The 23061-nt window shown below is 43.6% G+C and overlaps 1 protein-coding gene across 3 annotated transcripts in view; it reads left to right on the top strand.

Moving 5' to 3' along the window:
* The first annotated feature begins 3759 nt into the window (after positions 1–3759).
* ITPRID1 (ITPR interacting domain containing 1) overlaps positions 3760–23061 on the top strand; it is an 86054-nt gene continuing 66752 nt past the window's right edge. For 2 of the 3 annotated variants that reach the window (XM_037041192.1, XM_037041191.1), the window contains exon 1: positions 3765–3836. The gene's annotated coding sequence lies outside the window, so the exon portion shown is untranslated. Of the gene's footprint in view, positions 3837–21675; positions 21783–23061 lie in introns of all 3 variants that reach the window. The other variant, XM_037041190.1, reaches the window with a different exon arrangement.

Genomic DNA, 23061 nt, shown 5'->3' with positions numbered 1-23061 from the left:
TCTGTCAGGCCAGCGGAGACCTCTAAATTTAGGAGGAGTCCCCTTGAGTTAAAAAAGAGACCCGAGGGAGCTGTGACCATTCAAACGCCATAGATCTTTGGTCTGAAGTATATCATTGTCCCACAAACAGATGAAAAATCTAAGCTTAGCCATATCTAGGTCATCATTCTCACCAATCCATGACTCTGGACCAGCCTTTGTAACTTTGTCTAACTGACCCTGACCCTGACATCTGACTACTAGGTGTATATCCCAGAAAAGCTTATATACAGGACACGAAAGACATGAACAAGAATACTCACAATTTCGTTGTGGGGGATGGGGTAGCACTGGAGCCCAACTGAGTGTCTTATCAACAGTGGAATGGATAGGTAAAATAATTGATTGGTGGAGTCTCATATGACGAGTGGGAACTATACAGCTAAAGAAGTAAGGGGAAGTTTGTCCCCAAAGAGGAAATAGCATCTACATGGGAGTAATGTGTTGGGAAAAAATGAAGAAGACCATTCAGGTACTTTAAACAATTACATGCTAAGAACTGGGTGCTGTGGTCGGATCACTGCTCACAGAGAGGATAGACTGGAGCAAGGGGAAGTGAGAAGGTGGGAAGACATTCAGGCTTAAACGGGACTGGTGGTGGCGATAGAGAGGAAAGGGTAAATTTGAGAGGGATTTAGGAAGAAGAATATGATGCAAATGAGGAAGAAGGGACACATTTAAAGTAATCCCATTGCTTCTGACTTGAAATATGAGTGGATGGTTATATCATTAATTGAGATCAGAGATACAGGGGAGTATATTCTGGGGTTGACAAGTACAAAGCTATGAATAATTAAGTCATTGGTTCTGTTCAGAATTTTCAAGTTCCGTGAACATAAAGCCACACAGACAAGTGGTATCACAGCAATTAGCACAAGGTAGTCCTGGCATCAGGGAGGGGAGATTCGCTGCCCTGGGGGCACGTCCGTAGCAGTTCAGAGTACAGACTGGAGTCAGCCACCAGGGTTTGAATCTAGTTCTCCCTCTGACAGATTGTGTTCCTTGACCTTTCCAGGTCTCGGGTTCTTCGTCTGCAAGATGGGAATCACAGCAGTGCCTGTCCCACAGGGTTGATGGGGGGTTTCATTAGGACAGTGCTGGGGATGTACATAGAGCTTCAATAAATTGGGGCTAAGGCATCAAGGAGAGGTTTATACAGGGGAAATCTGCAAGCCCAGCTCTGCCAAAGGGATATGGCCCTTTCCTCCTGATCATATGTGTATCCTTAGGCCATTTACCCAGTCTGCCTTGGGTAATTAACCCTTTTGGACTGACCTGTCCCAGAGCATCCATTTGGGCTCTTGTGTGACTTGGAGCAGGCCTATACCTGTTCTTGGTCTTTGGGGACAGTCAGGTTTATGCTTGTGGCCCAGGGCCTCATCTTCTCTGACAAGTCACCAGAAACTTGAGATGCTGAGCATGGGGTGGCACCAAATATAAGGTGGAGACATTACTCCTTTCATTAGCTACAGTCCATAGTCTTCCTGGGAATGATAAAAAAAATCAGTATGGTGAAAGGAATAAGTTGAGGATAGATGGGCCATTTAAAAGGGACGTGAAACTTTAGGATGCTAAGCAGAGAACAAGAGTCCAAGTAGCAGCAGGAAACAGAACCTGGGGAAATCAGGCAAGTGCAAGAGAGGTCAAGGGCAAGGTGGAAGGAAACAAGCCAATTTTTATTAGGTGGAGACCAGCCAGGACATTGGAGAAGGCTAAGGAAGATGGACAGCAGGCCATCTACAATCACTGGGGCATTATGGAAAATGGTCAGGAGTTCCCCGAGCCCAACCCAACAATTTACTGACTGTGTATAACTCTCTTTTAAGAAAATGTGCTAAAGGCAGTATTACATGGCATCAAGAGTATTCAGACTTGGAGACAGAAACATGCATTGTAATTACAGGCCAAGTGACCTTGGACAATGGAATTCACCTTTCTGAGTCTTAGCTTCTTATGTGTTAAGTGTAGGAGGGGGAAAAACCAACCTTCCTGCCCTTCGATCCAACAGGTCCTTAGAAACAAGGTAAAGTAATGGGTGTTAAAACACTTCACAAAGCCAATGCTAAAGGCGCACGTTAGAATCATTAATGTGACTTCAGTGGGGGGAGTAATGCTAACAGTCAAGTGGACTTGCTAGTTCAAGGGTTTGCCGTTCCGTGGGAACAGGGAAATACCAAAGACCGAGGGCTGACCTAGGGATAGGATTACCACTTCATTCCACCTTCCTTTCAGGGCTCCGATGACAATTAACTTGCCAAGTTTCAACCACAAGACCATATGTTTCCCAGATCATGTGGAGAAATGTGGTTTATTCTGATTATTTGTTTGTACTAATGTTCTTAGTGCAGGGCTTCATTTATTACATTGGCCCAAATTCAGTCTGTCAGGAGGCCTCACAGCACGTGAACATGTAAAAATACTCTTAACTGCAAGTGTTTTTTTTTTTAAGATTTTATTTATTTATTTATCTTTAGAGGGGAAGGGAAGGAGAGAAGGAGAGAAATATCAATGTATGGTTGCCTCTCGTGTGTCCCTTGCTGGGAACTGGTGGGCCTGCAACCCAGGCGTGTGCCCTGACTGGGAATTGAACCACGATTCTTTTGGTTCCCAGGTCCGCACTCAATCCACTGAGCTATACCGGCCAGGGCTGCAAGTGATTTTTAAAACAGGAGAACCCTAAGCTCACCTCCTGCCTCACAGACCATGTTGGAAGTGACCTTGGACCCTCCACAGAGTGGCGTTCATGCTGATCACAGTCCTGACCCTTTGTAAAGTGTCGAAGGTCCTTCTGAAGTGTCAACAGAACATTCATGTGTACTAACGACAGCTTTCATGTTGAACACACTCTAATTATTCTAGTTGTGTGGCATTGGTATTCAGTGTCCCGATTCAAACTCGGTCATTTCACCAATCAGACACCCCATTTGGTGAGCACACGGAATAACTAAACGGACACTCAACTCCTCCCTTCAGTGCTTCTCTCTTGCAACCACAAAGAAAGTGCTAAGTTCAGTCATTACCGAGCGGATTTGTTCCAGTACCCAAATTCCCAATGATCACTTTCTGAGTGGCACGTCAGCCCACCAGCTGAGGCTTCCTGCTTCTCCAGCCTCATCCCTCCCTTTGTTCCCACCATGCTCCCTGTTTTAGCCGTACAGATGACGCTGCAGCTCCCAGAACGCATCGTCCTGTCCCTCAGCCTGTGCCCGTGTGCATGCCACTCTCTGCTTTTCCCACCTTTCCCAGGGCCTCAAGCCTAGCTCACCTCTCACTCCTCAGGAGAGCTCCCCCGCCCCTGAAACATAAGCTTCAGGACTCAGAGCAGGTGTGATCTCCCTGGTGAAGCCTACTCAGATCCCCACTAGGTAGTGGGCCCCTGTCCCTGTGTGTCCTCCATCCTCCGCTGTGTGTGTTATTGCTTGTGGCTCCCAAAGGCTGCAGGCTCCCCTTGAAGAGAAGAGCCATCCAACCCCCTTCTGGGCCTTTTCTGGTCCACAAATCTGCTGGGGCTCCTCAAAACAGGAAGTCTCAGGGCCCTGTTTTGAATATTTCCTAATACAAACAAGATCAGGAGAACAGGTTTTCCTTAGGACAAGGGGGCGTGGATTATGAAAATGTTATGCGAGATTAGTCAAATGCCACACTGTTCCCTTCAGGAACCGCCCAGGTCCACAGCCAGCCCAATTCAGAAAGCAGAGCTTCGGCTGCAGGTGGATGGAGGCCACCGAGGGGCTGGACGATCAGCTTCCTTAGGGCAAGGACTTAGCTTGTTCCGAGCCGAGCGCCTACTGAGGGAGGTACGATGATTTACTAATTTTCTTTGTGCCGTGGCAGCCTCAGTGTTCTCCCCATCCCTGAAGGTCAGCTCCCTGCCTCCCTCTTCATCCTGCGTGTGAGAACCTTGGGACCGTGACCCAGCAAACAGGTGCTGGTGGAGCACAGGAGACACTGGGGAGGCTTCGGTGGTTGCGAGAGAAAGGTGTTAAGTGCTCTTGGTGCTGAAGGGGTTGAAAAGTTCACTGAGGACCAGACCGAAGGAGAATTAAATCCGAGTCTCTCTGTGGATGGGGCAGATAAAAAAAAAAAATCAAAGTCGTGGTTTAGAGTAGACAGATTAGTGCTGTGGTTGTGAGAGCTAGCCTCTTCAGAGGAGGGGTGTGGAGGGGAGCGAGAGACACCAGGAGGTAAGAGCTGCTTGCAAACGTGGTGCTGTGCTTCTGGTTTCCAGATGGTGATGTTTTTGCGTGAGGCTGTCATTCAGAACAATGTTCAGAATGCCATAATTACAGTGGTATTTTGGTACTTCATCTTTAACAGATATAAGTTGTCACAATGACATGTGCCAAATACTAATGCAATTGAATGTTCCAATCAGACAATGGAGCCTATTTACACAATTTCTTATATGTTTATGTATTCACAGACACACACATATATACATATATATGTCTGTCTCTGTCTGTCTGCCCCCCTATAGAATAAAAGCACTTGTAGTTTCAGTGGATACTTTGCTGAAATCAGCCCAGGCCCCCCCTTCTCCTGGTTCTGCTGTGAGGCAGGGCCCTTTCATCGCCTCCCCTGGGGAGCCGGCAGGAGAGAGGGAGATGGCACCCTGGTAATTCCCGGACCCTGTTTGGTCCCGTGCTAAGTAGCAACTTCATTGAACCACTTCCCCAGCTCCTCCAAGACAAAGGTCGAGAAGTGAGGGAGTTTGAGAGAGAGAAAATTGGTTTTTGTTTGTTTTTCTGGAAAATTAGAGTAGGGCTGCCGTTTCATTCCTCTTTGGTGCTTTTCCACTAGATAACACATGGAGTGATAAGTGCAGTGCAAGGAACAGTCTGCCTTCTGCAGCCCCTGTCGAGAAAACTAGAGAGAAACGCCACGGTGGTCAGATTTAACGTAATCATTTTTAAAAAGCAATTTCAGTTCTCTTATCAACTTTGATCTATTCTGTCAAGTGGGTAAGCTAAGTCCTAAGACTACACATTTCCCCCCAGGGGGATCAGTAAGGTGAAGTAGTAAAGAAAGGTCTTTGTCTTTGTCATCGCCAGTAATAACGCAGCTCAAGAACTTTACAGTGTATCTTCAATTGCTCTGCTTCTAAAAACTTTCTTCACCCACCCTCTGTTATCTTCCTTAGTTTACACAGTGTCAAAACTTGTTTATGATTCTGCCTCTATCCAGAAAAGAGAGCTCTTTAGTTCAGGGAGAATATATCTTATTTTTTTATATCTGTAGTACCTAGAAGGCAAGCCCAGAGATGATGCTCAATACATACTTGTTGAAATGCAATTTGAATGAGTACATTTGAGTTCAGATTGAAAACCCAGCCTAGATTCTCTTAGCGAGTGCTAGACCTATGTATCCAGACTGCAAACTCTGTTATTATTACTGTCTTCATCACACACGCCATCGCCACAAGGCACCTCATGGTGACCTTGCTGAGTGCGAAGGCCATTTCTCAGGTCGCTGCAGTGACCCCCCACAGTAACTCTCCAAGGAGAACATTTGTAAAATGAGTGCCTGCGTTGTACCGCCGAGAGCACTGAGTCTCAGGAATCGAGACTTGCCCAGTGTCTCACAGGTGGTTAAGTGTTGGAGCCAGAGCTGGACCTAAGCACTTGTGGCTCTAAGTCCTAGGTGGTGTAAGACTTGGGCATTTGGGACGGAAACATTCTTTGTGCATAGGTGCAGTGGCTGTTGGGTGTATTACAGCGTGCTTACCAGTTTTCTTGGCCTCGATCCAGTAGATACTAGTAGCATTCTCCACCCTACCATGACAACCCAAAATGTCTCCTGGCATTGCAAGAAGTCCCCCTGGGGGCAAAATTAGCTCCAGTTGAGAATCACTGATGTAATAGCAGGCACAATGTGGTAAGTGCTGTGGGACAAGCATAAGCAAAAGAAGGGTAAAACAGAGGGTCCCCTTCATGGTGAAGGTAGAATTTGATTTGAATCTTGATTATAGAAAGATTGGATTGACTGAGCAAGGTTTACTGTGATGAGTGAATACCAAACAAGTGTCGAGCATGTGTGATGTGTCAAATATAACTCTAAGGAATAACATATAATAAGCATTGTTGAATGTTCTCCTAAAATGAAACACCTTCTTAACAACCATCAGGTGGAACATAGAGCTATTTGGGGTCACTTAATCTCATGATATTCATTTTGCATCATATTACCTACTAAAGATCACTTGGGAAAGAACTGTCTCCCATTTATTTTTGTAGCTTCCTAACCTATGTCAGTCAGCCCCAATCATCATTTAATTGTGCTGTACACGGAGTCATTATTTTCTAGTCAGTTTCTGGCTCATTGGGAATGTTCAAAAAACTTTTGAGCTTGATTGTCTTTGCGTGAAGGTGGAAGGAAGGAAAGCCCTTCGGCTCTCGTCTCTGTGTGGTCAGGGCCATGTCGGCCCTACGTAGAAGCTCCTCGACAAACAACAGCCAGTTCTCTGACTTACCTTGATGGAACCAGTACAACTGGGCTAAACCTACTTCAATTCAGAATCATGGAAAAACTGAGAAAGATTCTGACATCTCTGAAAAATATGCTCTCCCTCCCTGAACTAACCATTTGGAATGTGTAAGAGCTATTGGTGTAGTCTTTTTGGAGAACATATATTATTGTTAGAAATACAGATTTCAGAATTGGATAGGCCTAGTTTTACCTGGGCCCTGGCTCTGTTTATTATGACTTGTATCACATCTGTAAACCTCAGGGTCCTCATCTGTAAAATGAGAATGAAAATAAATATATAAACTATATTTAATATAATTAAATATAAAATACAGTTTATCTAATATTAAATATAATAAGATATATAAAATATAATTCCTACTGGCACCCTTCAGAAGGCTGCTTCACACCAAGGGGATTATAAGTGAACCCAGTTATTTGGGAAGATACTTAAACTGTGCCTCTTCTTTCAGCCTGTTTTCCCAGGATGACCCTTTAATAGTAGAAGCATTAGGCAGGGGTTTCTGAGACCTTAGTTCTAGCCTAATGTTCCAAAAATTTATTTTGTGATGCTGTCAAAATCATTTAACTTTCCTGGGTCTTGCTTTCCTTATGTCTTCCATCTGTTATAGGGAGTACTGTGTACATCCACAAGGACCAAGGTAACGGGCATGATTGACATATTGAAAACATGGAAAATGAATGGCGTCTCTTTTCCAGTCTCACTTCAGTCCTGCCCTCACCTCCCTAGTAACTGGAGCATCTCTCTCTTCTAGTCACTTCCTTCTCCCTAACTCCTTGACTAACTGGTATTCTCATTTAGGATCAAGTTTAGACTGTATATGTTCCAGGATGCTTTTTCCTTTTTTCAAAATGTTTTATTCATTTGGCTATTACAATTGTCCTAATCCTCCCCTTTGCCCCGCTCTGTCTGGTATCCTATTCCCTCCAACAGTCCCCTCCCTTAGTTCATGTCTATGGGTTGTACATGTGAGTTCTTCGGCTTCTCCATTTCCTATATTGTTCTTAACCTCCCCTGTCTATTCTGTGTCTACCAATCATGCTTCTTAATCCCAGTACCTTTTTCCCTATTTTTCCCCTTCTGCCTCCAAGCTGTTAACCCGCCGTGTGTTAACCCTCCATATTTATAATTCTGTTTCTGTTCTGCTTGTTTGCTTAGTTTGTTTTCAGGTTTGGTTGTTGATAGTTGTGAATTTATTGCCATTTTAATGTTCATAGTTATGATCATCTTCTTTTTCTTAAATAAGTCCCATTAACATATCACATAATAAGGGCATGGTGATGATGAGCTCCTTTAGTTTAACTTTGTCTGGGAAGCACTTATCTGCCCTTCCATGCTAAATGATAGCTTTGCTGGATAGAGTAATCTAGGTCATAGGTCTTTGGTTTTCATCACTTTGAATATTCTTGCCAGTCCCTTCTGGCCTGCAAAAATGTCTTTCGAGAAATCAGCTGACAGTCTTATGGGAACTCCTTCATGGATAACTATCTGTTTTTCTCTTGCTGCTTTTAAGATTCTCTGTTTATCTTTGGCATTTTAATTATAGTGTGTGTTGGTGTGGTCCTCTTTGGGTGCAACTTGTTTGGGACTCTCTGTGCCTCCTGGACTTGTATGTCTATTTCCTTTGCCAAATTAGAAAATTTTTCTTTATTTTTTTTCAAATAAGTTTTCAATTTCTTGCTCTTCCGGCACCCATATGATTTGAATGTTGGTACAGTTGAAGATAATCCAGAGGTTCTTTATTCTCTTCACTTTTTTTGAGTTCTTTTTTTCTTCTTGCTGTTCTGAGTGAATGCTTTTTTATTCCTTTTGTTCCAAATCATTGATTTGAATCTCAGCTTCATCCCCTCCATTGTTGGTTCCCTGTGGATTTTTGTTAATTTCACTTAATGCACCCTTTATTTCTGCCTGGGTCGTTTTTATGCTGTTGCAGTACTCAGTGAGTTCCTGGGGCATGCTGATCACCAGTGTTTTAAACTGTGCATCTGATAGGTTGCTTGTCTCCATTGCATTTAGTTCTTTTCCAGGAATTTTGCTCTGTTCTTTCATTTGGGCCATATGTCTTTCTCTTGTCAGTTTGGCAGCCTCCCTGTGTTTGTTTCTGTGTATTAGGTAGAGCTGCTTTGACTTTTTTTCAAAATTTCAAAACTAGGCTGAGAGTTCTTCCTGTGAGATCCCATAGAACACTCTCCTTCTCCCCCGAAAACACTGAGCAACCCTCTTGTCACTTTGATTTACTTTGTTGCCTTCTTCCCTAGACAGTGAACTACTTCGACTTTCTATGGTTTTTAAAAAATATTTTATACATTTATTTTTATAAAGAGGGGAAGGGAGGGAGAAAGACAGGGGGAGAAACATCAGTGTGTGGTTTCCTCTTATGTGACCCCTACAGGGGATCTAGCCCCGAAACCCGGGCATGTGCCCTGAGTAGAAATCGAATCAGCAACTCTTTGGTTTGCAGGCCAGCACTCAATCCACTGAGTCACACCAGCTAGGGCTCAACTTTCTTTTACGTATCTCTATGTCACTAAGGAGAATATTCTTCTGGGTGGTGGAGACAGACATGCAAGGGAATTGTTCTGTGTGGAATATTGTTCTTAGCATAACAGGGTATTGGCTGTCAATTGTCCATTGCATATATTTTGAGATATATGACATCTTTTTAAAATTTTAATGCAGAAAGCTTTTAAAAATAATTCAGTGATGTGCACATTATTTTTCTAAATTATTATGTCTCTGAAGAGGAATTGATTTTCCCTAAACCATTCTAGTAGAAACTGGGTTTACATAGGGTCCTGTTCTCCTAATTTCTAATGCAGATTTCAATGCATTGTGTTCTACAAAATCCCAATAAATAAACTACACAAATAAATTTATGTATAACTAATGGGTAATTAAAATATGGGTAATTGAGGGTTTCTTTGTAAATGTAATTACATTTCTATTTTTATTAATATTCACTTTTATGAAAATCATTTAAAATAAAAACTGTTAAAATAGAAACTTTGTTATCTAAGTGTAGTTCTGAACATCGTTTTTCAATTAAAACATGCTTTGTCCAGGAGCCTTTGCCTGAGACCACACCTCCTGATGGCTGGTGCAAAGGTCTCAGTCTCCTCAGGCCTGAGTGCCCAGTGGCTGCCACAGGAGGAAGAGGAGGCCGGGTTGTGAGCTCAGGCCTGGAGACACTCCTAGGCTTCTGAGAGGAGACATCTCAGATGCTGGTGGTGGAGCGGGAGGAATTCTAAAAACCAGGGAAATCTCCAAGGACAGGTTCAGGGACAGTGCAGAGGGCCATTCCAGTCCCACTGACGGGCACTAGGAGCTCTGCAGAGAAACCTCAGCTGCTGTCACAGAGGGAGAGGGAAGAGCTGGTAAGGCCCTTTCCCTCCTCCTCCTCCAAGACAAGCTCAGCACTTCCTTTTTATATGTAGGGGGTTCCTGTTTGTTTGAAATTCAATATAAGCTGAAATGCACAAGGTGTTTTCCATCATTTCCAATTTTAGTAATGCAGGGTATCAAAATGAAGGGTATTGCTGTCATGCATGACTCAAGTATGTAGTAATTATTAGGTAGTGATTTACTATTATGTCCTGTACAAGGACGCATGCTGAATGTGACTGTGAAACTTAATGTTTAAAAAAGGAGGTTCATCATGTGCTTATTTTCCTGTCTCAAGTGAAATTGTCTGAATCTTTCAACTGAAATATTTCATAGACACTGAAATTTCATGGAGGATAAGACTGACTGTTAGCCATCATAGTTTGGTGCCTTTTTTCTGTGTTTGGGAGTATGCATGTATATCTATGTTTTGCTCCCTCTAAACTTGCCAGAAGTTCCTGAAAATTGAATTTCCACCCCGAACATCAAGTTCTGCTGTCCCTGGTTCCAGTGATGGTTTGCAATGCAAATCATCGAGGCTGGTGACACGCAGCACCATAACCATGGTAACCAAATGAAGGCAAGTTTATTCTACTTCCTCCGCTAAGTATTTTTCAGACCTGCACTCACAGCTCAGGCTTCTGCCAGCAGGTTAAAGGGCATGGAAGAAAAGCAGAGGGGTCCACAGAAATAGAAGCTCGACTGGAGCCATTGTGTTCGTTCCCCACACACTCTTCCCCTGAGTCCCAGGCCCAGTCCTCGCAATGCCAGCCACCTCTAACTTCTTTCTCATGACTTTCTTCTCTCTTTGGAGGGCTGTGTACAGAGAGTGACTATGTATCCGTATCCTCAACTTGACCATGGATTTTGGCAAGAACACGCCCTGGCTCTCTATGACTAACTTTTAAGTAAGAGCAGATGGAAACTCGGGTTTGAGTTCTGTGGTCCCAAGGACATCTCAGTGTCAGCAGCTGTGATGCTCACGCAAACAGGAAGGCGTCCAAGACCTCTGCAGGCACTTCAAGAACAAGCTCCAAGGGCCACTCCTCTGCTAAGAGGCTGTTATTCTAGCATAGTAGCACTCATCATTTGTGTTTGTTTCCAACCTGTGGGGGAGGGATTATTAGTTCTCTGCTCTCGTTTTCTCTCAGTTGGAATGAAAGGGCAGCTCTGGCTTGTTCTGAAAATTTCTCACCTGCTGCTGTGTGACTGGGTGAGTCCTAGGAAGAAAGACTATTAGCAATAGTCTTTGTGGCACATTCTGGCCTGGATGATCCCAGCATCCTCTGTTCCCTGGGTAGTGCCATTAGCATGGGAAGGTCTGAAACACCAGGAAGGGAGCTGTGCCAGGCTCCGAACCGTCAGCTTCTTTCCCCCACATTGTGAGTGCTACCTCAAGCAGGTGGGACACATAAATTGTGTTTTTCTTCTCTGTGTAGCTATTCTTTGTAGCTCAGGACTTTTGTATCACGGTTACTGATAACTTTTCTCCTTATCATCAGAGAGAGGTCTGATCATTAAGATGAAGCGAAAGAGTTAAACTCTGGTTTTTAAATAATTGGTGAATTCACTAAATATAAAAACTGAGCTTGAGGTGCTGGGGCCCTGTAGGCTGTTTTAGTACAGGTGGAACTTGTTACCGAAATGAAAACTCCTTTTGAAAGAATGGAGAAAACTAGGCTTTCTCTTTGGTAGAGTGCCGATAGGCTTGCCAAATAGATAAAAGACACCCAGCTACATTTGAATTTTAGATGAACAGCAATATTTTTGTATTAAATATGTCCCAGATAATGGGCCGTACTTATGTTAAAATCATTCATTTTTGATCTGAAATTCAAATGTGACCCCACGTCCTGTATTTTTAGTTGCTAACCCATGCAACTGGATTTAGGGATGAAAGTTGGAGAAAGTTTTAAGAAAACAAAAGAGCATCCACTTTTCTCATTATAAACGTTTCACTATAATTTTCCACTGAAAAATCACCTGATTATCATTGTCTTATTATGCTGGAATTATTAGGAATTATTCGATAACGGGGCTAAAACCTTAAAAGGAAAAAAAGAATAGTCAAAATAATAAACGAGTTCAGAGTTCAATGATGCTTGCCTCAGGGTGTTACCATGAGGCTTCTTCTCATTTGCTTCCCAACTAGATATTGAAATTGATTATGATCATGACTTTATGTAGGGTTTATGCCTGGTTGATGGTTAAGGCGCCAGATTGCTGCCTGAATAGACTTGCTCAGCGCTTCTCCACCAGTGTGCCCAGGGGGTGTCCTGTGCGCTGGCAGGCACCGATCCCCTGTCCCTTGGCGCTGCCCCTTGGGGCAGGCCTGGGAGAGCCTCAGGGCCAGTCGTGTTCCCAGCTGGGCTCCTCCGAGGGACTGTGGAGAGAGCCACAGGGGGCTGCACACAAAGGTGGTCTCAGAGCATGGACCAGGCACAGAGAGGGCCGCCAAGTGTGTACCCTGGGTGACCTCTGCACATGACAGAGGGCGATCAGTCAGGATCATGAATGTTTTAGGAAGGAGAAAATAAGCACTTGTTTTACAATGCTTGTAATTGTACTGCAGGGTACAAAAGAAAATATTTTATAGTATTGATTTGTCTTTCATGACATTGCTACTTTTTTTCCATAGAATAGGTTGGTCACTTTGTACAATGCACCTCAGATTGGTCGTGCTGGATAATTCTTTAAGATTGGATGCAGTTTGTGCATGTTGGGTAGGAACAGCACAAAATGGGGAGACGTCCTTTCACTGCATCACATTAGGAGGGTCATAGTGTCACAGTGACCCGCCCCTGAGACGTGGCTGTGACCACTTGTGTGACGTGGTGCCTGCTGAGCTCCCTCACCGTGCGGTTACTCTTCCCCTTTGTACTTCTTAAAGGGACATGTTGAGGAGGTCTAGATATCCTGTTCCCCATGTAACTCTTACCAGCTCAGTTTTGCACCTAATCACTGAAATTGTTTCTTACTACGATGTGTTTCAGTTGGTAATTTTCTAACTTCACCTTTCCTTTTACCACTATTTGTTGACATTCTACTCTAAGAAAATAACTTTCCCTCTCTCCATAGTCTGCACCTTTTAGACATGGATACATATTACCTCTGCTTCCCAGGAAGGTTTGTTAATTAATATTTTGACAAATATTGATTAGTGTCCACTTCCTCACCTTCCGGGTGATCTTACTCTAATGAATTTCTGTCGGGGAATCAAACATGGTCATCTACTATGTGTTTTTTTAGTTTTCATTCCTTGAATATTAATGAGTGTTTCATTACATCTATGTTTCTTAGTCATTCATAGATTTTCTGTTTCTGAATTGCCTGACTTGGCTTCTACTTCCATATATCTTTTTCTTACTGATTTGCAATTACATGTCCTCCATTAAGGATATGAAAACTATAATGTTGCATATACTACAAACATTTTTGCACTTATTTGTGTTTTTAACTCTTTGACATGTTGGTCATTTTACCACAGTGAATGTCACGCCTCACCTGGTTAAAGTCAGTGTGGTTTCCCTTTGTTGCCTTTTGGGTCACCTCTCTGCAGGCAGCCCTCACCACCTCGGGGCTAGAAAATGTTTGCCCAGATTTTAGTCTAGGACTATTTTTATGTCATTATTTTTCACATGAAATCCTTAGTACCACTGAAATTTATTTTAATGAATTATTTCAACTCTTTTTGTTTTGCTTTGTATTTTGTTCATTTTTCATTAACTTTCAAATGTAGAAAGAATCGTAAATTCGCATCGAGTCCCAGGAAATTATACAAAGTCCGCCTGCCTCAGTGGGGGATATCTCTTCAATGATGCCTGAGTAACTTATTTCTGCATGCGTGGGTTTTTATCTAGGACAAGCTTTGTCTCCCCAACGTAATCCATAGGGACAAGGTTGTAATGTAACAGCTTCATGAAATCACTGCGAATGATAACTGCTCCTTCTCTGCATCCCCTGAGATTTTACAGTCATGGTTGTGGTGGGAAAGGAAGGTGGCCAGCCCCTCTGGTGTCAGAGGGGTCACAATGGCACAGTTAGTGGGAGGGGGTTAGACTGGGGAGCTGGCTTCAATCCTGGTTCCTTCTCCTCACTACCAGATATTCCTTTGTGTTTTGGGACAGAACACTTCCTCACCTGTATAATTAAGGATTTTACCATCGTGATCCTTTCCTACAAGACTGAAATATAATATGATTTTTATTGTACAATAATGTATTTTAAACTTGAGATCTGCACAATTGAAGATCTTAAAGTGAATGACTTAGCCAGCCATTTATTTGATTTTTAAATTTGTTGGGGTGGCATTGGTTAGTAAAATTATGTAGGTTTCAGGAATACCATCTGTATATTGTATTGTGTGCCCACCACCCCAAGTCAAGTTTCCTGTCGCCGCTACCATTTACCCCCTTCGCCCCTTCCCCTGCCCTCACCCCACTTCCCTCTAGTAGTCACCATGCTCTCATCTTTGTCAATAAGGTTTTTCCTTTGTTTAATCCCTTTACCTTTTTCACCCAGCCCTCCAATCCCTACCCCTGGCACCCCAACCAGTCACTTTTTAAAGGTATTCAGAAAGGTGTATGGAAGGGAGGTGTAACAGAGCTCAACTAAACATACTCATAAGAGAAATCACCACCTGCTTTGGTCAGAGTTCTAGGGGGAAAGGAAATAGACTTTATATATTTATCTCTATTTCTGTATTTATCTACATCTATGTAGAGAGAAAGACAGGGATAGAGAGACATGTCTATTTCTACATCGCTTTTTATGAGTATAGATTTATTATAAGGAATTGGTTCATACAATTATGGGATGCAAGAAATTCCATAATTGGCCACCTGCGAGCTGGAAACCCAGGGAAGCTGGCGGTGTCATTCCAGTTTGAAGCCAAAGCCTGAGACCAGGAGTAGTGATGGCGTCGATCCCAGTTCCAGAGCAGGGAGAGGCTGATGCCCCAGCCCTGGGAGCACAGGGAGGCAGAGAAAAGAGAACTTTCCCTGCACCTGTTCTTCTATGCAGGCTCTCAGCAGACTACACGAAGCCCTTCCACACCGGGGTAAGAGTCTGCATCACCCAGTCTGCAGAGGCCAGCACTGCCTCTTCTGGAAACACCATTGCAGACATACCCAGCAACAGTGATTAGCCAGATATGTGAGCACCCCATGGCCCAGTCAAATGGAGACATAAAATTAATCATCACCCCATCAGTTAAGATGACTTGTGATTCCAGTAAGCTAACATTGAAGAACATCTGTTTAATTGTTGCAAAGCCACTGCTTAATAGCCCTTTGGTGGAATTTATGCTGTAATTGCTTGCATACATTTCAATCCCCTTGTCTGGAACCTTCACCTATCCATTATCTCATCTTCAAGAACCAGAGCCAAAACTTCTCCTTCCAAGAAACCTTTCTTTATGCCCCTGAATGAACATTTTTCTCCTTTAATATTTGAGAACAGTTGTTTTGTACTTCTCTCAAAAGGCATATTATATTCTGCTTCAGTATATATAGTTAATAAGTTCTATTTCTTGTAATCAGCTGTAAGCTCCAGAAAGTTTCTTTGCACACAATAGACAGTGTTTAATTTAATTAAATTGGTAGATATCATTACTGAACACATATATCTAATAGTTCATTTATATAGTGTGCTTTTGTGAGCAACTCCTAGCACACAGTTCTGTGCCTGACCTGATGGAAATCACAGAGATGAGTCAGCCACAATTCCCACCCACTGAGAGCAAAGACAGTCCACGGTCGAAAGTAATCATCCACTCATTAAACAGTTATTGCTAATCACTTACTATCATTCATGTCCTAGACTAAGTACTGTGGGTACAAAAATACCCAAGTCATGGCCCTTGTCCCCAGGGAGTTCATTTAGTTGAGAGGGAAAGAAGAAACATGAATAAGCCATGTGACTTGAGCGTGGCCAGTGCAGCAGCAAGCATCACACAGGTTGCGGGGAGTGCCGGAAGCAGGCCAGGGTGGCAGAGGAGAGGGGTGAGGAGAAGTTTTATAGAATAAGCTCTGTGGAATAAATTCCATTTGAACTCGATGAAATGGTGCTCAGGAAAGACAAGGGAAGAGCTAGTAGGGGAATCCGCACCTGGTGGGCTCAGTGACGAGGGTGCCTTTGAGAACTGGTAGTCTTGTGGGTCCGGGATATGGTGTGCATTGGGGGACCTGCATTGCTGTGGGAATGGGGGCCCTGAGGTAGACCATAGATACTCCCCCTTCCCTTCATTCTCCCCCCTCAGGAGGAGGCAAGGCAAGTGTTGAGAAGACAAGAATGGAAATGAGGAGAAAAGAGGGATTCATTGAGAAAGAAAAAACACTTTAAAGCTGAAAGGGGATTGGAACAGGGTTAGTGGTAGGTAAATCAGTCGATCCAACATTACCAGCCTCGAAGGCATTGCAAGTCTCCAGGAAGCCATCTGATGGTTCCTGAATTAATCACCTTTTGCTTGTTTTCACCAGCAAAAGATGAAACCTTGAAGTCCAAGAGAAGTGGCTTGGGCTTCCAAAGTGGGCACAACTGCCTCATCTTTAAATCCAGCTTGCTCCGAAGTGGCAGGACTGAGCACCCTTCACATATTTCATGGTGGGAGGAAGCCACCCACGGAGCAAGTCATCACAGGCTGCTTGTTCCTCCCAGCCAAGTGCTACAGAACACTCTCTTCCCCGGAATCTTCCCTGACTTCACTGAGTCACTTGGAAGTCTTTACAAGTGTTTGTGGGACTTCGATGCTTGGATGGGGAGGAAGAGCAGAAGGGCATTGCTTGGCTCCGCTCTGTCGCTTGAGTTTCTGCGTGATCTTCCAAACTTATGAGTAACAGGAACAGTGTTTGGTTCTTCTGACTTTTGTAGTTTTGACAGACACAGCTTTAAAATATTTCTTAAATTCGAGCTTCATTGGTCAAATATTAAACAGTCCACGTGGAGGCTAGAGACAGAATAATCAACTTACCTAGGTATCTCATCTCATCCAATTTTCTCATACATTCCAAGACAAGTTAAAACCACATGCTCAGTGTCAGGCAACCGATTAACTGTTTGTTGATTCATTAAAATAAATTTCTTTTTTGTTTCCCTGGTAATGAATTCAGATCTAAGATCTTTATCTGCTGGTTCGCTGTTGGAAGACACATAGGAAAAGGTAAAAGAAGGTATTACTCAAAAGAAGATAGTTTTGGTCGACATGGCAGCAGTGGACATCAAGCGATTACTCAGAAAACTTTGCTTCAAATGGAAGTAGAAAAATATGTCGCACACAATACACATACACATATACATATGTGTGTATATGTGTGCATATGTATAAAATCCTTAATGATTTCTTAAGCACATTTGCTTTGGTATTTCTCGACTCCTCGTTGGCTTTCATTTAAACAGGCATTCATTTAACAAACATACACTGAGTACTACCTTTTTTTTTGTACAATTATAATATGAGAGCTAGGATCTCAGTCCTGAATAAAAGCTCAGTGTGTTTAAATGGAATGCAAACACGGACTTACCAAAGCAATGTGAGAATGCTTTAATAGTGTTTTACACTGAACTGTGGGATTCCAGAGGAGAAATTAAAGCCACACTCATGTAAGGAGAACATGTAGACAGAGAGGAGAAGAAGGGGCTGAGGACTGAGGCATAAGTCACTCAAAACATAGAGGCCAGAAATGAGGAAAGCAGGGAACAAGCCTCCAGAAAAAGCTGTGAGCAAGAGAGGAGAAAATCTGGATGAGTGTGGTGTTAGAAAATAAATTAAAAGACTGTTTTCACCAAGAGAAAGTGGTCTACTCCGTCAAATGCTGCTAACCATTCTAAAATGATAAGAACTGATAGTTGACCAGTAGCTACTGATTTGCGTGGGTCATAGAATGGGAGGGACTGTATTGGTGTCTTTGCTGTGATCCAAGTGAGATGACAGGTTCTCATGGACATGGACCTCAGGTTGGTGGCCAGGAGGTGGCTGGTCTGAGATACATGAAGGGCCCTCCACCTCTCTCTTTTTTGATGGATGAATGTGAAAGGATTGGAAGAATCAAAGAAGACTCAGAAGTTCTTGGACTGAATAGTAGTGCCGTTTATTGAGGTGAGAAACACTGGCACAGGACAGGTGTGTGTGTATGTTGGGGTGAGAGGTCAAATAGAAATCAAGGAAAGAATAAGGAATTGAGGTTGGCACATGCTAAGTTAAAGATGTCTGTAACTATGCAAGTGGAGGTGTCAGAAAACGGGGAGTCTCCCATTCAGAAGCCCAGGCACCCTGTTTAAAAGCTCTGGACCAGATTTGGACCTGTGAATTTGGGAACCAACATCTGTTTCACAAAAAACTAGAGTAGGAGGTAAAGGTTGAGGGGGTTCATGGGGAGCACTTTTACGATGGGAAGCATTATAGCATGCTGTAAGTTGAAGGGGATGACCCGGTGGGGGGTGAAATGATGCCCAAGGACAGTCAGTAGGTAGAATAGGAGGGATGCTTGGATTGGGACTCTGGAGGGTGTTCATTTACACTAACCAAGTTGACCATGGGCATCAGTGGAGAAAACATTGTTGGAAGTCAGCAGATTATTGAACTGAGTTGTTAGGTATTATTGCATCATCTAGACTGACAATGAAATCATTCAGAAAGACAGTGGAAATGCCATTTTACGGTTCTCAGTAAGTGAGGGGAAGTGCCATAGAGGTGGATGCCTGTGTAGTCTGATGTACATGCTTCAAAGAACCAAAGAAACAAAGTCTGCCAGCAGCAGTGAAGGACGTGGATGAAATGTACAGTCTCTCAGGCTATGGTCCCGATTCAGTGGTTGAAAAAAGAAAAAGCCGCATCTTGAGAGAGTGACAAAGGAAGTCATGTCCACATTTCAATTAGAGAAAGGCGGTAAAGGGACCTACAGTGAAGAGCTCCGGATAAAGGGGGTTTGGTGGTGGCAGTCCATGAATTCCACAGGGCACAGGGGTTGGGAGGGTCTAGGAAGGGTGGGAGACTAGACCAGATGAGGCAGCATTCAGTGTCATAGGGACATGGCTCTAGGGCATGACGGGCTCAGTCCTGCAGGCTCCTAGGTAACAAGTGTGACTCCATTCTCTTTGGGCTCTCTCTTCATGTGCTGAGGGAGACGAATGGCATTGGGCTCACGATAATCATCTTTTCTAGAGCATAGAGGTTCTGGAGCTTTCCCTTTTGAACTTCTCTACATGGTGTTATAGCTGGGAAACGGGCAGATCTTCATGGAGCACACGCATAGCTCTATGTCGACTTCTCTTGAGTCCTGTTACTGGGGCAGTCACCGTGCATGGAGGGAGCAAGGCAAGCCTGGGTGCTATTTCAGATCTTAGGAAGGCTTAAAGAGAGCTACGGCACTGAGGATTCATGACAGAGACTTGAAGACGGTGAGGTCCTGCTCTGGCTGGTGTAGCTTCATTGGCTGAGCCTCAGTCCACAAAGTGAAAGGTCACCAGTTCAATTCCGAGTCAGGGCACCTGCTTAGGCTGCGGGTTCGGTCCACCATTGTGGTGTGTGTGAGAGGCAACCAACCAATGTTTCTCTCTCACATTGATGTCTTTCTCTCTCTCTCCCCCTTTCCCTCTCTGAAATAAATAAATAAAAATTTTTAAGAAGATGGTGAAATGCCTTGTGGGCTCAGTGCCTTGGGGCTGTTTTTTCATTATGGTATTTTCTTTTTGACCACAGTGGTGGCCAAGGCTGAGCAACAGCCTTTGACTGTAATCTTGAAATGCCGTCCATAGTTGAAGGAATTTCCAGACTTCGATGTGGCCTCTGATAGGCTCAGGGACATCTGTGTCTGCAGGGTCACAGAAATATTTTATTCTCACATTCCCCACGCATATCAGCTTCTCAGGGATCTCGACCCACGGGTCACCCACAAAGGAGAGTGTTGCATTTGTCTCCTATGAGAAAGGTGCTGCATTAGCTGGTGGTTCTGCTTCTCCCAGTGACAGTTCTGGACATTACAGTGACCGGAGGCAATGTGGAGAGGAAAGGGAAAGAGGAAAGAAAAGCTGACCGACGTGGCTGTTGATTCTGTTATGCACATTCTCATCACTGAGAATGATGAGAATGGGTTTTGGGTTTCCCAAAACCCTGTAGAATACTTATTTGGTACTCATTAAATGAGATTGTCATCCCTGGCTGGTGTAGCCAGTGGATTGAGCACAGGCCTATGAAGCAAAGGATCACAGTTCGATTCCCAGTTGGGGCACATGCCTGGGTTGCAGGCCGGTTCCCAGCAGGGGACGCATGAGAGGCAACCATACATTGATACTTCTCTCCTTCCCTTCCCCTCTAAAGATAAATAAAATCTTTAAAAAAGATTCTGGGTATCTTATAAAAAAAAGAGATGGTCAGAGGTGTTAGGAAATGTCCCCAAAGAGATGCCAGGGAAGCTGCAGAGCTGGGAATAGAATCTGGAGTTATCTGACCTGAAAGCACCTGCTGCTTTAACCACGTAAAAACCAGGATACTGGCTCTGACAACCCGATGTGCCTTCCCCAAATGCCCATGCAGTCAGTTAACAGACGGAGGTTATTCACCCTGGGCAGAGGGCTGTGCGGGGACCTAGGGGGAACACAGAGGTGGATAAGGAACAGCCCCCAAGTTCTAACATGAGCAGCCTGTGTGCAGGGAGGTGCAGAAAGTTAGCCCCAGAGGACCAGACCATATCATTGCTGCTGCTTTTAGTGTCAAGGTATCAATGCCGTGACTTTGCTGTGGGCTGGAGGCTTCCCGGTGAGCAGGAGCATGGACAGTTCGGTTTGCTCAAGTGAAAGAATGTGTGATGCAATTTAACGTGACAAAGCCATTTTTTCCTCATTTTGATAATTGTTAAGATTTTAAACCTTGATAACATTTTTTATCCTCACCCAAGAATATGTTTATTAGTTTTAGTGCGAAAAGAAGGGGTGAGAAAGAGGGAGGAACTGATTGGTTGCCTCCCCTGCGTACACTGACTGGGATGGAACCTGCAACTTTTTGCTGTACTGGCTGATGCTCCAACCAAGTGAGCCACCTGGCCAGGGCCTTGATAACATTTTAATACATTGCTTTTTGTTTTTTTAATACATTGCTTTTTTGTTTTGTTTTTTACAAAATTGAGTTCTTGGTGTATGGACAGTTTTGCATTGTCTTTTAAAAATTAAATATGGTAAGAAATTTCCCACATTAATGGAATTTCTTCATACACATAAGGATTAATGACATAGTAATCAGAGTAGAAACAATCTGAAGACAGGTAAGGGACCACGTGTGGACGAGGTGGTCCAGGAAGAGGATGCACTTTGGCCCAATCAGTGTTGGCAAGAATTTGGTTCCAAATGACCTGGGGACAGAAGGGTTAACTAGGGGGGATCATCAGAGGCCACATGCCATAACTTCCACATGTCAGTCCACTCAGCAAGTCGGGGCTGCCACCTGCTCTGTGTCCCTTTGCAAAAGGCTACTCTGGAGATCAAGCCAGTGGGAGCCAAAGGGAGGTCATTCAAGCACCAGAGAACCCATTTCCAGGAGCAGGCGTGTTCACTGACTGGGAAGGCATCTTCCCAAACTGGGAGCAAATGAGTGTTTTTATAGTGGCCCCTGACTCTGGCCTTTAGCCAGGGCCACCACTTTCCCCCACAGGCTTTTCCCTGCTCCAAAGCCAAGTCCAAGTGAGCTGGCAGCACTTTGATTGGAAGTCTTGATAATGTTTTATGTTATATTTGAAAAAGGGGTAACGAGGCTAAAATTTGACATTAGGGTCTCGCAGCAGTGCTTGGGGGCCATCAGCTTTGAGACAGCGCCTGCCTCCACTGCAGAGCAGAATCGTTCCTGCCTGTAGGAGCAGGAGCCCGCCTTCAGCCGGGCTCGATAACGGTGAGATTGTTCTGGGGGTTTTATTTTTCCATGATACACAACTCCTTTACACACCCTGATGCTTTACCGAGTCCGGTAGCCCCATATGTGTGTGGTTTAGCGTGAGTTTGGGGTCGTTCCTCCTGGTGAAATCTTGTGCTGTCAGTTGATGCTCTGATTATAATTCACACGCACAAGATACTGCCAAAAAAACCTTTTTTTTTACTCAAAAGACCCAAAGCTTATGTAAAATTAAGTAACTAAAAATTAAATGCAGCTTCTGTAGGTTATTTTTGTATATTATGAATTCTGGTCTGCCAAGCAGTTCTGTAAGGGTTAGAGATATAATTTGCATTATTTTTGTCTTGTGTCATCATTGAAATGTTTATAAACATTTGTCTCCTCCCAGAGGATATAGTTAACTCTTCCTAGTTAACTTTCTGAAATTTGCTCTGCTCTTTGTTAATATAGATATTAACTGTCCACATTTTGCCCAAATTTTAACTAGTTAAAATTTCCTAGTAATTGCTATTTTTACATACAATTAGTAGTTTTCACAATTGTCATTAATTTTTGCAGTAGTTTACTATTGCAACAATAAATGCATGTTTATGCTTCCCACAAATGATAGGATGTTAATATATAAAGCATGTAAGGAGACTCTCACTGCCAGTTGCACCTAGAATGCTCACCTGTACTTAGGATATTCAGATGTTTACAGTAAGTCTGAATGACATGCCTTTTTGCAACACTGATGAGAAGTGGTGGTCTACATGTCATGTGACCAGGGATTATGCATAAGTTTAGGGATGTAAGACAGGCTGCAAATGTGGGTATTTGACTATTTGGTCATTTCTCTGAGCTTAAAGAATAAACTAATGCAAATTCAAGTATATGACGTGGAAAGAAGTAGTCCAAAAAATGTGGTTTTGAATCCTCACTTTGCTATTTGATTTTGTACATATTTATTTAGCACCTACTATGTGCTGAGAATTCAGCCATGTACTAGAAACCCATCTGTGGGTAAGAGGGAGGCTATTGTTCTCTGTGTGCTGATAGTCTGGGGTGTTTAAACAGCTTCCACAACTGCGCTAAGCTTCTGTCTCCTCTCGCTGTCCGAGCCTCGTAAGGACATTAATAAATGTCCAGTGAGATCACGGGGCAGCACATGTCTCTTGCACTGTGCACAGAATGTATTTATGAGCATTCTAATTGTCCTGATAGGGTAGATAGCACAGTTTCACAGTCACAGAAACATGAATGCAGGCCAGGACCTAGGTTTGAATCCTGGTGCCACCGT

This window comes from Sturnira hondurensis, unplaced genomic scaffold, assembly GCF_014824575.4.
Source record: "Sturnira hondurensis isolate 20B ecotype Veracruz unplaced genomic scaffold, ASM1482457v3 Scaffold0002840, whole genome shotgun sequence".
NCBI lineage: Eukaryota > Metazoa > Chordata > Mammalia > Chiroptera > Phyllostomidae > Sturnira > Sturnira hondurensis.
Note: the sequence above shows the minus strand (reverse complement) of the source record. Positions and strands in the feature narration are given on the sequence as shown.